Below are 15853 nucleotides of genomic sequence, written 5' to 3' on the forward strand. Positions count from 1 at the left end.
TGTCCACCATGGAGGAACGAAATTCTAAAATACTGAACCGCAAAAGAAACGTCACCCCATGTAACACTACATGAAAAGTTGTCATTTATATATCTAGGTAATTTTTGTTTAAAAAACGGATGAAAAATATTTTTCTGCTAACCAAATATGACACTGTAGATGGCAACTCAAGACACCATAACAAATTTTTTTTAGGCCGGATTATCTACACTATTTGGAATCTTTGTCGCACGTCATGTCAAAATGAAAACTTGACACTAACAACGGTATAAACGACAGGACCAGTACATATGTTTTCGATACAACTCTTTAATGTAAACATAAACATTAACCATGGAATATATAATGCACTAAATGTGAACGTTAAAAGTATTATAACTAAAATGGAACTGGTATCCAATATCCAAGGTGTACTGAACTCCGTTTTCAGGTCTACATGTGCTTTGTAATGCTATTATTTCTGGAAGTCATATTATATTTGTTGTCAAAGGCAAGGCCACACAATGACAGGATGTAAACTTGATTCCTTAAAACTTTTGCATTTTGTCATGTGCACTTCTTCCTTTATATTTTGAGTAAAAATGACCTTTAATATTCAAAATATGATATGTTTGGCATCATCTATTAGATGATGTTTAAGCCCTGAATTGTTGCAACATTAGATCATTCTGACTTTCCCCCTTGTGAACCAGCTATACTAGGCACCACAAGAAACTGTGCATGTTATCCTATGCAGTTTGTTTTGGTACCAAGTATATAACAATATGGGGCCTAACTATCATATAATAGTAAACAGATGGTGACTAGATACATCCTGTTTCTAAAACATAGTCGAAACTTGTTGTGTTAAACTTTGATGTGTCAAATTTGCAGTTGTGTCGACTTCACCCTCCGGTTCCTGTTAATTCTATCATGGACTGTTATGGGTGATCAAAACCGTCAAAATGGCGTGCTGGATTTCTTGGGGAATTAGTCAGCAAAGAGCCGGAGTCACAGGAGACTAATCACAATTTTATTTACAAGAACAATTAAAAATGAACAATTTACAATATACTTAGAAAATAACTGAGGGTGCCACAGAGAGTCGGTACAACACTCTGGGCTGTGGGAGAGAGGTCTGCTTGGTAAGAGAGTCAAACCCCTTCTCTGCCCCAACAAGAGGTTTCTGTATGTATTTAACAAAGATTAGAACAATAAAATGGGATATGATTGGTTGATACACGATGGGTTGTGTCCTATGCTAAATGAATGGCTAGACAGAGGGGAATACTTAATCCTGTTAATCCTGTTGGACTGGCACTAATCTTGTTGACATATTTACTGGATGCTTTGAAAAGAGATTATGGTGTCACTATAGACGAGCTTGTGTTGGGGCTAATCCTTAATGCACTATAGACGAGCTTGTATGGGGGCTAATCCTTAATGAGTCTAAATTGAAGTAATTGCTGAATGTGATTCTAATATAGGTGATGACAGATTTACTTAAATAAACTAGTTCAAGGTAATCTATTAGACTATGTAGACATATCTTTTGTCTGGGAGATGGGATCTTGATACCTCAAGCTAGCATTTATCTAAAAGCTTCAAATCTATTAAACTAGGTAGATATAACCCTTGTCTTATTGAATGGTATGTCTAGGAGATGCGCTCCCGTTACCTTAGGCTAGCATTTATCTAAAAAGGTATAACTGAAACTACTGATATATTATATGTGCATTTTACCTGATGATAAGTATTACTTGCTAAACTATAATCATATGAAATGATGTATAAATAATACACCATGATAACTCCTAAAAACACTTGATGTGGATCTAATTATTATAGGATAACTTAGTATAAATGTTATACCATGATAACTCCCTCTCGACTACACCTTCCGGACCCTGTTAATTCCCTCTCGACTTCACCTTCCGGTCCCTGGTAGTTCCCTCTATACTTCACCTTCCAGTCCCTTTTAATTCCCTCTCAACTTCACCTTCCGGCCCCTGGTAATTCCCTCTATATTTCACCTTCCAGTCCCTTTTAATTCCCTCTCAACTTCACCTTCCGGTCCCTGTTAATTCCCTCTCGACTACACCTTCCGGCCCCTGTTAATTCCCTCTTGACTTCACCTTCCAGTCCCTTTTAATTCCCTCTCAACTTCACCTTCCGGTCCCTGGTAATTCCCTCTATATTCAATTCAATTCAATTCGGTTTATTTCGTAAGTGTAGGCCATCGGCCCATAGTTACATTTGTATAACAATGGACGTGATGTACAAAGCTGTTATTGTTGTGACAATAATGTACTACGAAGTGACATCGCTTGATAGATATAGATAGCTAGACGTTCAATTAATTTACAATCTGTTGTAGACATAATGATATTAAATTTTTGTATGGTCAGATATTCATAAAATGTTTGTGGTAAGTGATCCATGCGTAGCTTGTTATAACCGGAGCAAACTAACAAAAAATGATACTCGTCCTCCACATACCCAGCATTACAAACACAACATAGTCTTCTGTTACGTGGGATATCAGCATATCTCAGTTTCAACACACAGCTGATGCGAAAAACATCTAAACCGAGCTAGCGCCACTCTCAATTTACTGACGGTCACACAGCTAAGATACAACTCTGTACCAAACGATACCTTGAATAGAGAATACAAGAAAGATTTACTACCCTTTACCAGAAGACTATGCCTATCCTGTTCATAACTACATTTCAGACGCGACATAAATTCTGTCAAAAACGAATGAGGATGACTTATACACTGGTTTTCCCATACAGAGCCAAAACCAAAACGGAACAATAAAGATTTACATTTTGATACCCAATTAATTTTACAATAACATTTCTTTGGAAAGCAACAATCAGACATACTCAATAACCTTATCCAATAACCAATAACTCTTTTGTATGCATAAATATATAATGGATACCGCCCACATTCACCTCGAACCATGTTGTTGGGTGTTGACGATTTGACACCTAGAAAGCGCTTACATGCCAATGTATGTATAGTTTCCATTTCATCATTCTGGTGTAGACCCAAGACTTCGGAACCATAGAGCAAAATTGGGACTATTTTCATATCAAATATTTTAAAATATAAGTCATATCGAAGAGGATGTATTTTTATCAATGACTTTAAAATTCCAAACATTGCTTTTTTCCCCTGTAGACCAGCATTAGAAAAATGACTTGACCAGGACAGGCTTCTCGTAAAAGTAACGCCCAAATATTTATAGGAGGACACACACTCCAACTTTAGACCTTTATAGTACCAAATCTCTTTTCTTGACAACACTCTGCCTTTCTTAAAAACAACCACCTTGGTTTTATCCAAATTGACATCTAGATCATAATCATTACAATATTTTTCTAGAACATCAATACGCTTCTGAAGTCCACCTATAGTATCTGCGATTAAAATAATATCGTCTCCTCTTGGACACTGAAACATTTCAGAAAATGTATGATTAAATTTAACACTGGCCTTAACAGCTGTATAAATAGACCATATAGCTTTTATCATTTTGCCAGCGACACCTTTATTAGCTAGTACTGACCATAATTTCATCCGGCTTACACTGTCGAAGGCTTTTGCAAAATCGACAAACAAACCATATACTCTACCCTTACGCTTACTAATATATCTCTGGATAATACACTGTAATATAAAGATATTATATATGGTGGAGTAATCATGACAAAAACCAGCCTGGGACTCTGCAATTTTACCATAGACCTCACACCAAGACGTGACCCTTCTGTTCAAAATAGAAACATACAACTTACTCAGTGCACTAAGGACTGATATACCCCTATAGTTAGATGGGGAATGGATGTCTCCTCGCTTATGTATCGGAACAATAATTCCCAAAGACCAAGATTCAGGAAAGTATGCATTATCAAACAACTTATTAAACAGCACTGTAAGATACGGGACAAAAATATCATTCGCATATTTAAAAAATTCTGAAATGAGGTGGTCATTTCCTCCGGATTTATCAATTTTCAAAGAGTTGATGGCACAAAGCAGCTCCTCTTGTGAAATGGGGGGAGTCCAGAATATAGCAACTCATATCATCATGACTATCATTAATAGTCGTGTCGGTGTTAACCATATCTTCATCTCTCGGATTGTCAAACACATCTTTAAAATGATCGACCCATTGTTCTAGTGATATGTTAGGTACACGAGTTGCCGTACTCTGAGATAATCCTCTTATGGTAGACCAGAAACATTTACTATTTGGAAGACTAGATAAAACCTTATTACGCATATATTCATTATAACTTTTCTTTTTATCACATAATAAACTTGCATAAGTATTTCTTGATTTTAAATAACTAAATAAGGTGCTATCATTTTTAAGATGTCTATATATTCTGTGACACCTCTCTCTCTCCCACCTGTAGTACCGACACACGCTATCAAATTCCCTCTCGACTACACCTTCCGGCCCCTGTTAATTCCCTCTCGACTTCACCTTCCGGTCCCTTTTAATTCCCTCTCAACTTCACCTCCCGGTCCCTGGTAATTCCCTCTATACTTCACCTTCCAGTCCCTTTTAATTCCCTCTCAACTTCACCTTCCGGTCCCTGTTAATTCCCTCTCAACCTCACCTTCCAGTCCCTGTTAATTCCCTCTATACTTCACCTTCCGGTCCCTGGTAATTCCCTCTATACTTCACCTTCCGGGTCCCTGGTAATTCCGTCTCAACCTCACCTTCCAGTCCCTGGTAATTCCCTCTATACTTCACCTTCCGGTCCCTGGTAATTCCCTCCATACTTCACCTTCCAGTCCCTGGTAATTCCATCTCGACTTCACCTTCCAGTCCCTGTTAATACCCTCTATACTTCACCTTCCGGTCCCCAGTAATTCCCTCTATACTTCACCTTCCGGTCCCTGGTAATTCCCTCTCAACTTCACCTTCCGGTCCCTGGTAATTCCATCTCAACTTCACCTTCCGGTCCCTAGTAATTCCCTCTATACTTCACCTTCCGGGTCCCTGTTAATTCCGTCTCGACTTCACCTTCCAGTCCCTGTTAATTCCGTCTCGACTACACTTTCCAGTCCCTGTTAATTCCCTCTATACTTCACCTTCCGGTCCCTAGTAATTCCCTCTATACTTCACCTTCCGGTCCCTGGTAATTCCCTCTATACTTCACCTTCCGGTCCCTGGTAACTCCTCTATACTTCACCTTCCGGTCCCTGGTAACTCCTCTATACTTCACCTTCCGGTCCCTGGTAATTCCCTCTATACTTCACCTTCCGGTCCCTGTTAATTCCATCTCGACTACACCTTCCAGTCCCTGTTAATACCCTCTATACTTCACCTTCTGGTCCCCAGTAATTCCCTCTATACTTCACCTTCCGGTCCCTGGTAATTCCATCTCAACTTCACCTTCCGGTCCCTGGTAATTCCATCTCAACTTCACCTTCCGGTCCCTAGTAATTCCCTCTATACTTCACCTTCCGGGTCCCTGTTAATTCCGTCTCGACTTCACCTTCCAGTCCCTGTTAATTCCGTCTCGACTACACCTTCCAGTCCCTGTTAATTCCCTCTATACTTCACCTTCCGGTCCCTAGTAATTCCCTCTATACTTCACCTTCCGGTCCCTGGTAATTCCCTCTATACTTCACCTTCCGGTCCCTGGTAATTCCCTCTATACTTCACCTTTCGGGTCCCTGGTAATTCCATCTCGACTTCGCCTTCCGGGTCCCTGTTAATTCCCTCTCGACTACACCTTCCAGTCCCTGTTAATTCCCTCTATACTTATCATCATTTATTCTTTATTGCCAAACTTTCTTCACTTCACACACAATTGACTGACCTCACTGTGATTGCTGCAATTAAATAAAAGGCATGATGCTCTCTAACAACATACCAATATCCAATCAAGGCTAATTATCAAGCACACCTTAAAACAATGGTCCAATCTGATTACTGTATACACATTCTCAGAAAGGTACATTGACTGTCAATGGCATGTGAAAATTGAGAAATGAGTAAAACAAATTAAGATTATGTTAGTGATTCTGTTATTTCAGATAAGACTTAAACAATTATGCCAATCCAGATGGCGATGATACGGCTGAGTTGCCGCCCCAGTCACAACCAGCAGCCTGGGCAATGAAATTTACATACGCCTTGAAATCTAATGTTGCATTCGGACCTGGTTATAATCTCTAATAACATGATGTTTGTTTTTCTGAAAAATCATTTTCTTAATTGTCTTGAAGGAAAGCTAAAACTTTTTTCAAACACAACAATGTTCAACTGTATATAAAATATGAGTTATGGCAGTACCACTCAGTGGTATGTGGTTTTATGCATCCTGTGTTAGGTTTTATCCTGTCGACATGTTTCAACCTGCCATTGTAAAAGAATGAAAACAAACTGAAACTGAAACAGCTGTTCAATGTGCTGAGGTAAACTTGTGCTGTGTCACATGACTTTTATTGACACATAAACATGGAGCTTTTTGCTTCTTGTGAGCAAGAGATTTATTCTCCTGCTTAGAAATCAATATGCAGCCTGTTTTCTTTGTGGCAGGGTATAAGGGATTTATTCATTCTCCCCCCAGGCGGGATACATTAGAAATGGTCAACCGATGTTGAGGGGTATATGATGTGATGTACCCTGTGTGTGAGCCTGTGTACCTCGAGCTGACAGGCCTGAAAGAGCCCTTACTTCGTCCTTTAGTCTCAAAGTTGTTGTAGGCCTTAACAAACATCAGGCGAATAATCCTAAAAATAGTTACAACATTACATACAAAATAACCTGCTGGAGCTGTAACATAAAATGTGTTACAGACAGAAGCCACACCTGAAACTACAAACATGCAAGCTAAAAAAAATATACATCCCCGGCGGGATTCGAACCCGCGGCCTCTGGATTAGAAGTCCAGCGCGCTATCCGCTGCGCTACGGGGACCTACAACATTATAAGAGAATATATCACTATACTATAATGTTTGTCCATGTGTCACACTTTGTGGTTATTCAATCAATAAACCTTTTAAGTAGCAGTCTAATGTCTGCTGTGCCAGATGTTAATTCTCTTCACTGTGCTCAAGTCAGATGTACCACAACACTTCCAACATGGAGCTAGTTGCAACACAGCGACTTGAACTCACTATACAAAAACACTGAATTTATATTTTAAAAAAGCATGCAAATTTACAGATATCTTAAGAAATCAATATTTTACTCTATAGGTTTGTTATTGATAGAGTAATGGTCAACCGATGTTGAAGGGTATATGATGTGATGTACCCTGTGTGTGAGCCTGTGTACCTCAAGCTGACAGGCCTAAAAGAGCCCTTACTTCGTCCTTAAGTCTCAAAGTTGTTGTAGGCCTTAACAAACATCAGGCGAATAATCCTAAAAATAGTTACAACATTAGATAAAAAATAACCTGCTGGAGCTGTAACATAAAATGTGTTACAGACAGAAGGACGATGCATGATGATATTGAATTGAAAAAAAACAACCACCTGAAACTACAAACATGCAAGCTAAAAAAAAATATACATCCCCGGCGAGATTCGAACCCGCGGCCTCTGGATTAGAAGTCCAGCGTGCTATCCGCTGCACTACGGGGACCTACAACATTATAAGAGAATATATCACTATACTATAATGTTTGTCCATGTGTCACACTTTGTGGTTTTTCGATCAATAAACCTTTTATGTTGCAGCCTAATGTCTGCTGTGCCAGATGTTAATTCTCTTCACTGTGCTCAAGTCAGATGTACCACAACACTTCCAACATGGATCTAGTTGCAACACAGCGACTTGAACTCACTATACAAAAACACTGAATTTATATTTTAAAAAAGTATGCAAATTTACAGATATTTTAAGAAATCAATATTTTACTCTATAGGTTTGTTATTGAATCAATAAATCATGGATTATTTACACCACAAAAACAAATTTTGTATATTAAAATATCATTCAAGTTTGATTCACAGGTAAACATGACAAAATATAATAATTTGTTGTGTATCTAAAATTGGGATAGAATTAGAAATGTCAATACTCAAATTCCTGATACCTTCAATTTATCTTCTTTATGTCATAAATAAAACAAAGATTATACAAACTGATACTCAAAAATATAGTTCTGTCGGAAATGCTAGAAAAATGCTTTCCTGGCTTAATTTAATAAATATGCATCAAAGTGCTATGAAAATAGCATATCAAAATAACACAAATCTACACTATCCTAACTGACAAAGTAATTAGCCTGAAAAGGCACTTTTACATGTAAGATGATGTTTAACTTGTATGCTGTCTTGCATGTATGATTGGTTGGTTGGTTGGATGGTTGGTTGGTTGGCTGGTTGGTTGGTGTGTTGTTTTACGCCGCACTCAGTAATATTTTCAGCTATATGATGGCGGTCTATAAATAATCGAGTCTGGACCAGACAAACCAGTGATTAACATCATGAACATCGATCCACGCAATTGGAATCGATGACTTACATCAATCAAGTCAGCGAGCCAGACCACCCAATCCTGTTACTCACCTTTTACGACAAACATAGTCGCCTTTTACGGCAAGCATGGGTTGCTGAAGACCTATTCTACCCCAGATCTTCACTGCAAGGGCATGTATGAAATGGCCTATAGCCTGACGTAATTACCTATAACCTATCCTGAGGTGATGACCTCACACTGGCCCAGGAACCTGTTCCACAAAGCAATCTTAGCACTAAGTTGGTTGTAACTCCCATACTTTATCATAGGCCTACGATCAACGTAGCACTAAGATCGCTTTGAGGAACAGGGCCTAGGCATTCTCATCGATGCAAATGTCACCTGAGATGGGGGTGGTCTCAAAATATTGCTGTTATTGTACTTTATTCATATATGCATTGACAGGTAGCAATTAAGATATGTACAGCATCATATATTCTTGGGAAAATCATGGAACAGTTAAAAACTATGAAACAGGATGAGTATTGGAAGGTTTGGGTTTTTCAATCAAGAAGTGTTTCTTTTTCTACAGATGATTTCTTCAGCCAGCATCTGACTTAGCTGATGACGTATCTGTACTATCACCTAAAAGGTATGATAACTGGTGCAACAAGGCCGATATCTACGCCATTACATTGGTGGTACTGAATTTCTATTTCAAGAGCATGATCTTCAGCCTTCTGCCATACCTCTGGTGTGCTTCTAGCAAAAGCTGCATAGATCATCTCTTTGACAGTTTACAGTTAGCCCAGATAAGTTCAATTGGGATAAGCTCATAATGTCTGACTGGCGTATGTAAGATAACGTGAACATGTTGTGCCACCAGGACATCTGCCTTGTACTTTACTGGTTTCTTATTCTGGTGAATTTTCTCCATGGGTTGAACATTTCTTTCAGATGGTCTGAAGTCAACACTGCAAGATGTCAGATATTCCTGCATGGTTGCCTTCAGACTACTCATGGTTGGTGCAACCGTTCTACTTCCCAGAAGTTATGATAATTGGTGTTATCCATGACTATGACACTGGGGTTGTCTAGACTGGGAAGTAGCTGATGTTCCAACCAGTCTATGAACACATTACCATTCAATTCCTTATGATAATTTTCTTTTTTGCATCAAAAACTAGCTCACTTCTATCATTAAGCTCCATATCATGGGTTCCGGCGTTAAAAACACTGACACGATTACCTTTAGTTGATTGTATCATGGGTGCATTTCGTCCATCTGATGGTAGCCACATGAAGTCAGTGGAATGATTCTTATTCACCCAGGTTTCATCAAGGTAGAAGCCCTGACTGTGATAGTCATGATTGATGAAGAGATAAAGTGACCTCAAAGACAGGATGGAATATTTTTTCCATGAAAACATGTGCAATGTATCAAATTCCCTCAAGTGGAGAGCAAAAATTAATATAGTCTGGAAACATTAATTGTGTCTTTAATTTCCTCCCGCATACTCATGTCAGGAGTACCTTCTGCTCATGAAGCTTGTGTACACTGTACTCCTAATGACCCCTTTATCTAAACTGCCTTATATCAGCGGTAGAAACTAACAGTTTGGTCAACTAGTCCTTATAATGATAACATATAGTAAAACCCTTAAAAAGGACAAATGTCTACTGGTCCTTATGATTCATTAACTATTGGACAGTTTGGGAAGGACTACAGGACTAGTGCCAATTTCTAACGCTGCTTATATCCTTTTGCTTTTAAGATGTCCTGTATGTTCTTTCTTTTATTTTGCATACCATAGCTTGTTTTTATGCATGACATGTTTTATGAAGACTGCATTTTTGTATTTTTATAACAGAATCACATATTTCAATAGTCCATTTCAGACTTCAACCATTGGACTCTGAATAAATCTGAACCTGCTGTTGTTGTTTGAAAACTGTCGATAGGTCTCCTTGTGACTGACATCCTTCAAAACACAGGTACTTAGATCAGTAGTAACTAAATAGTTCAATCGCAACAGTCTGTGAAACTGGATTTGTCATTCACAAATAACTGCATGATACACAAAGAAATCATCGTTTAACTTTGCTGATTAAACTTACCAAGAGGGATTACTACACAGATGAGCACAACACTGCATCAAGTGTGAAAGATATTTCTAGAGTTTCAAAGGAGCTCCTTTTCAAGAAAAAGGCTAGGTTGTTACCAGCTTATGAATGTCTACAGGCACTCGCTAATACTTTCTCCAGCTACTTCTACAAGTGCTAATGATACTGAAGCATGGAAAATGATCGAGCATAGCCCAGGCAAATCCTGTGCCCTTGACCAAATGCCTACATGGTTTTTCAAGAAATGCCTCGATCCCATTGTTTCTTTTTTAACACATTCCATAAACATTTCCCGCTCCGGGGGGACTGTGCCACCATCAATGAAGGAAGCATTTGTCACTCCACTTATAAAGAAGGCACATCTTGATCCAAGGGAAATGAACAATTAAAGACCAGTCTCAAATTTGTCTTATTTTTTGAAGCTCCTCGATTGGATTGTGACTTCAAGTGGATCACATGAAGTTATGCAATCCAATTACAGAAAAAGTCACAGCACTGAAACTGCCCTCATTCGCATGCAGAATGACATACTATGTGCTATTGACACAGAGTGTCTGTTAGTTTTGCTTGCCTTACCTGCTCCATTTGACACTGTAGATCACAAAGTCCTACTTAATACCCTCTAAAGAGGACTGGAGTTGTTGATAACGCATTACAGTGGATCAAATCTTATATATCAGACCGACACCAGTCTGTGTATATAGATAGAACAGCCTCAGAGAACGTAGAACTTCAGTATGGGGTTCCTCAAGGATCGGTTTTGGGTTCCATTCTGTTTGTGATATACACGTCACCTCTGAGTAATATTGCTAGATCACACAACCTTAATTTCCATCTGTATGCTGATGACACACAGATCTACTGGGGTTTTAAACCCCTGGATCCTTCATCTTCGATTTCTGCTTGCAAAAGCAGTCTCACACTGCACAAGTGAAATCAATCTATGGATGACTGCTCATTTCCTAAAGTTAAGACATGATAATACGGAATTTCTTATCTTGTGTTCACAAACAACAAGGCACAAAGTCCCACCCTTACATCTGGAAATAGATGACTGTATTATCTGCTCAAGTGATGATGCCCACAACGTCAGAGTCATATTTGACTCAACAATGAGCCTGGAGAAACACATCAATAACTTCTGTAAAAAGTGCTTATTATCATATAAGAAACATCAGCCATATCAGGAAGTATATCAACAAATCAACTACAGCAACTCTAATCCAAGCATATCTGACCTCTAGAGTAAACTACTGCAATGCTTTGCTCTACGGACTTCGAGAATATCTTTTAAACAAGCACCAGAGATCTGAACTTGGGCAGCAAGGGTAATCACACATACTAGAAAGTATGATCACATGACTCCTGTTCTCAAGACATTACACTGGCTTCCAGTCTGTCAGAGAATCAACTATAAAATACTAGTTTTAATGTTCAAGGCATACAACAACGCAGCTCCAGCATATCTGTCCAATCTTGTACAGAAGTACCTGCCATCACATCCCCTCAAGTTCAGGTTCTCGCTACCACTAAACAAAGATCTGAGGACATTCCATTAGGAGTCTCCTTTCATTCAACCAATCAGAGCGCTGCTTACCAGATCATGAAAGTGACATTTGGAATGTGATTTCTAATCATGCAACCTCGAAAACTTTAACACAGGGTATTCCGGGGTATACCCACATAGTTACGGGTTTAACAACTAAATCCATACAATCTAGACCATCTATTAGCCATTCCAGAATGTTCTTCTGTTCAGGTTTCAAATTTTTAATCGAGAATTTGTCAAAATATTTTTTAGTCGCCCATCTGTAATTAGTGCCCCAAAGCCCGAAAAAAGCTGCCTTCTGATTGGCTAATGTTGACTTCTTGTCAGTCCTTCTATTTGTTGGTCAAAGTTCGCACAAGGTCAGCCTGACATGACCTGTAATCATGGTAATGAGATGTTCTCAGATCTTTATTTAGCGGTAGCGAGAACTAAGATCTGATTTTAATGAGATTACTCAGGTCATCAGATCAACTCATGGCAACGCCGAAGACCCAGGTTCAATTCCCGACATGAGTACAATGTGTGAAGCTTTGGAACAATTGAGCTCCCACTTTGTGTGAGATCAGCTGCAGAACTATGTACTTTGAAATCCAGATTGAAGACACATCTATTCAATGAAGCTTTCAACATGTCCACATAAGTGTTTTTCAGCAGTTGTATGTACCTGGATACTAGAGCTATATAAATCCATATATATAGTGATTTAATGTGCAAAAAGCATTTTTCTATCATTTCAGACAATACTTTAGTAATACAGCATCACCTAACACTGTTCCAACCTTGTCAAGATCTTAAAAACCAAGATGATAAAAGGCCAAACAATTATTCCATGATGTACATTACCGTTACAGTCTTGCTAATGTTCATATCATGTTCGGACTTAAAGGGGCACTGATCTAACGCAATTCCCCGGGACTGGTTGTTGCCTTTGTTATTGTTTTTCCCCAGTGAGTACCCGGATGTATAGCAGAAATCTAGACTAGTTCGTGACCTCTGCTGCGCCATTCGTAAGCGCATTACTCACTTTTATGGGTAGTAATAAGGGCGTATGGTCACATTGACGAAGTTTTGATAAGTCACTGGCTTGCAAATTTTGCGATTTTCGTTTACACTATTTCGTCTTGTAACACAAAGTAAATATTTCACCTGAGCATTGCTTTTTATATAGTGTGTATAATTTTTAACTGTCAAAATGTGTAACAAATTTATTAAACGTCTAAATATTCAGTTATTTAACAAAGTGACTGAAAAACATTTCAATCTGTATTATTATGACAACGAATTCCAAACATTTTGATGTTTAATGTCATCACCAAGAGACTGAAAATGTTACGTTGAAAAATACATTTCTATGTTGTTTGGCTTCTAATCCTACATAATAATCTTTTGTGATGTTTGTAGGCCCTTTTGATCGTCTTAATTAATCTAGACAATTTATTTAGTCAAAATGACTGAAATATTCACACATTTTATAAATTGCCTGAGAGAATCACATTTTACAAGTTGACGGTGATATACACAGGCTTACAAAGGAAAAGACTTGTGAAAACAACGTCTATCGCGCATTGAAGAATTTCCCAACCAAGACGTAGAGAAACAAGAAAGAATCGGTTCAAATGAAGGAAAACAAAATGCAAATACCGTAATTAGAACCTACCAAATTTATGTGTATAAATTTTAGGCAGCTTCCCTGTTCGAGGAATGTATCCGTGAATATCCACACAAAGGAACAATATCCCACTCGTCTGCAGCTGTACAAAGAAACATATTTGATGTCACGTGTCTCTGTAACAATCAAATATTTATCGTTTCGGGATATTATAACCCGTGTTCGTTTCTCAACTGATCACTTAGATTATTTCAGGTGTTTCACATAGGTGTCAAGACTCAAAGGTCGGCTGAGAAAGCCCACGTGACAACTATTTTCATAACGTCCACGGTTCCTAAAAAATCCATTGAGTGATTGATAACAACGATCAACCAATCAACGTATTATTAGTTAACCCTTTGAACAAAGTATATGTTGTTTTTACATCGGCACTTCACGCCATATGAGTGTATTCCCTTTGTTTTAGTAAACCTAGACATGTAAACACTCTCACTTTTGACATATCCCCTGTGCAAGATAACAGTGATTAATCAATCAACATATTTTCTGTTAATCCTTTGATGACTAGGAATGATCCGTTGATTAACAAAAAAAAGTAAATCAACTGATCATTCATCTCTTGCCGGGCTGCCACGTGCATATTACATAACACACATTTCACCTCACTTCATGCCTTGATTTAGATTTAATAATTACCCCAGACACAATAAATGCCAAATGGGAACCTTTGTCAGGTAATCTAACTGGTGCTACCACTAATTGTACCTGTAATAAATTCATTAACTGAGCATCAAGTGAATGACGACAAATACACATTTGTAGGGTTATACCAGAAAACGTGGATGAAAACAAGGGAGTAGTAATTGTATTATCGATGCAATCCGAAATCTGAAAATGCTTTCACTGCATGGATACCTTTTTAGTATTAAACTATAACCATCTGGGGTATTTCCAAATGACGCTTCCGATGAGCTCCGCTGTTCTGTTCTTTCTGTCTGTTTGTTTAGGCTGAAGAAATTAAATAACATGCGCCCTTTGTCGAAATCTTTATAGATCACAGTTAACCAATCAGTGTTTATGCAAAAATGCGTAAAACAAATATTGCCTCCGGCCTCCAAGTTTATTTAGCTGTCCTTGCAGACGGTAGCCCAGTCTCTGGTCACGCTCAGTTGCGTTGCGTATCATCCGGATACTCACGGGGAAAAAACAATAACAAAGGCAACAACCAGTCCGGGGAATTGCGTTAGATAAGTGCCCCTTTAAGGGGGGTCGCTTAATTAGGCAGGTAGAAGAAGAGACATCTAGTAAGATATACACAGATGTATTTACATGAACATTATACTTAGTAAATATACAAAACAATTGTAAGCAATGTTTCTGGGAAGGCGAGAGACAGGAATTCATCTGGTTCTAAATATAATGCACAGTGACAATTCAACTTCACACTATACGATCAGTGCATCATACTATAAAAAAAGGAATAGATCTCTCTCTCTATATATATATATATTATTTACAAACAACTGGAGTGAAATTATTTCACAAGTTATATTAACATTTCAGTGTAGTATATATATATATATATATATATATATATATGTCAATCTATTTTGATTTTAAACAACCGCATTGCAATAGCCTACCCATCACATTTCCTTTTTCACCGGCTTGCATCAGGTTCTAAAAATGGGTGATATCAGATGACGAGAAAACCGATTTTTTTACCTATTATCAATATTCTTGGTGTTGATTAGTCACAGGTCTATGTAACGCGTACAATTAAGATATTTCAGTGCGTCTGACTTTCTTTTAACGATTCGCAATGGACGCTGACATTTTGAAAGAGTGAATAATTATTTCAATATTCATTACCCTTAAATTGTTTGCCTTTTTTTCAATCTTGTCGAAACACTTATATACAATTAATCATTTTACAATAATGTTTATGTTTAAAAATATTTTCAAAGTGAAGTAATATTTTGATGCTAGAATACGCGATGCAATTGATCTGTTTGCATACAACATCGATTTCTCCCTAACCTTCAGGGAGAATACATTTAATTAATATGCGTACAGATAAGACGTTGAAACAAACTTACAAATCAGATACCTTACGTACTAACAAATATTTATACCTGAGTCTATTT

The 15853-nt window shown here is 38.0% G+C and overlaps 1 protein-coding gene and 2 non-coding genes across 5 annotated transcripts in view; all 3 read right to left on the reverse strand.

The window, feature by feature from the left end:
• Positions 1–15534, reverse strand: part of LOC139477860 (uncharacterized) — a 146182-nt gene extending 130648 nt beyond the window's left edge. For 2 of the 3 annotated variants that reach the window (XR_011654161.1, XM_071260295.1), the window contains exon 1: positions 15432–15534. The gene's annotated coding sequence lies outside the window, so the exon portion shown is untranslated. The other variant, XM_071260306.1, reaches the window with a different exon arrangement.
• On the reverse strand, positions 6862–6934 carry Trnar-ucu (transfer RNA arginine (anticodon UCU)). The gene has a single exon. It is a non-coding gene; the product is annotated as a tRNA-Arg (tRNA).
• On the reverse strand, positions 7533–7605 carry Trnar-ucu (transfer RNA arginine (anticodon UCU)). The gene has a single exon. It is a non-coding gene; the product is annotated as a tRNA-Arg (tRNA).
• Positions 15535–15853: the final 319 nt, after the last annotated feature.

Source organism: Haliotis cracherodii, unplaced genomic scaffold (genome assembly GCF_022045235.1).
Source record: "Haliotis cracherodii isolate W230 unplaced genomic scaffold, xgHalCrac1.p SCAF_1, whole genome shotgun sequence".
In the NCBI taxonomy this organism is placed as follows: Eukaryota; Metazoa; Mollusca; class Gastropoda; order Lepetellida; family Haliotidae; genus Haliotis; species Haliotis cracherodii.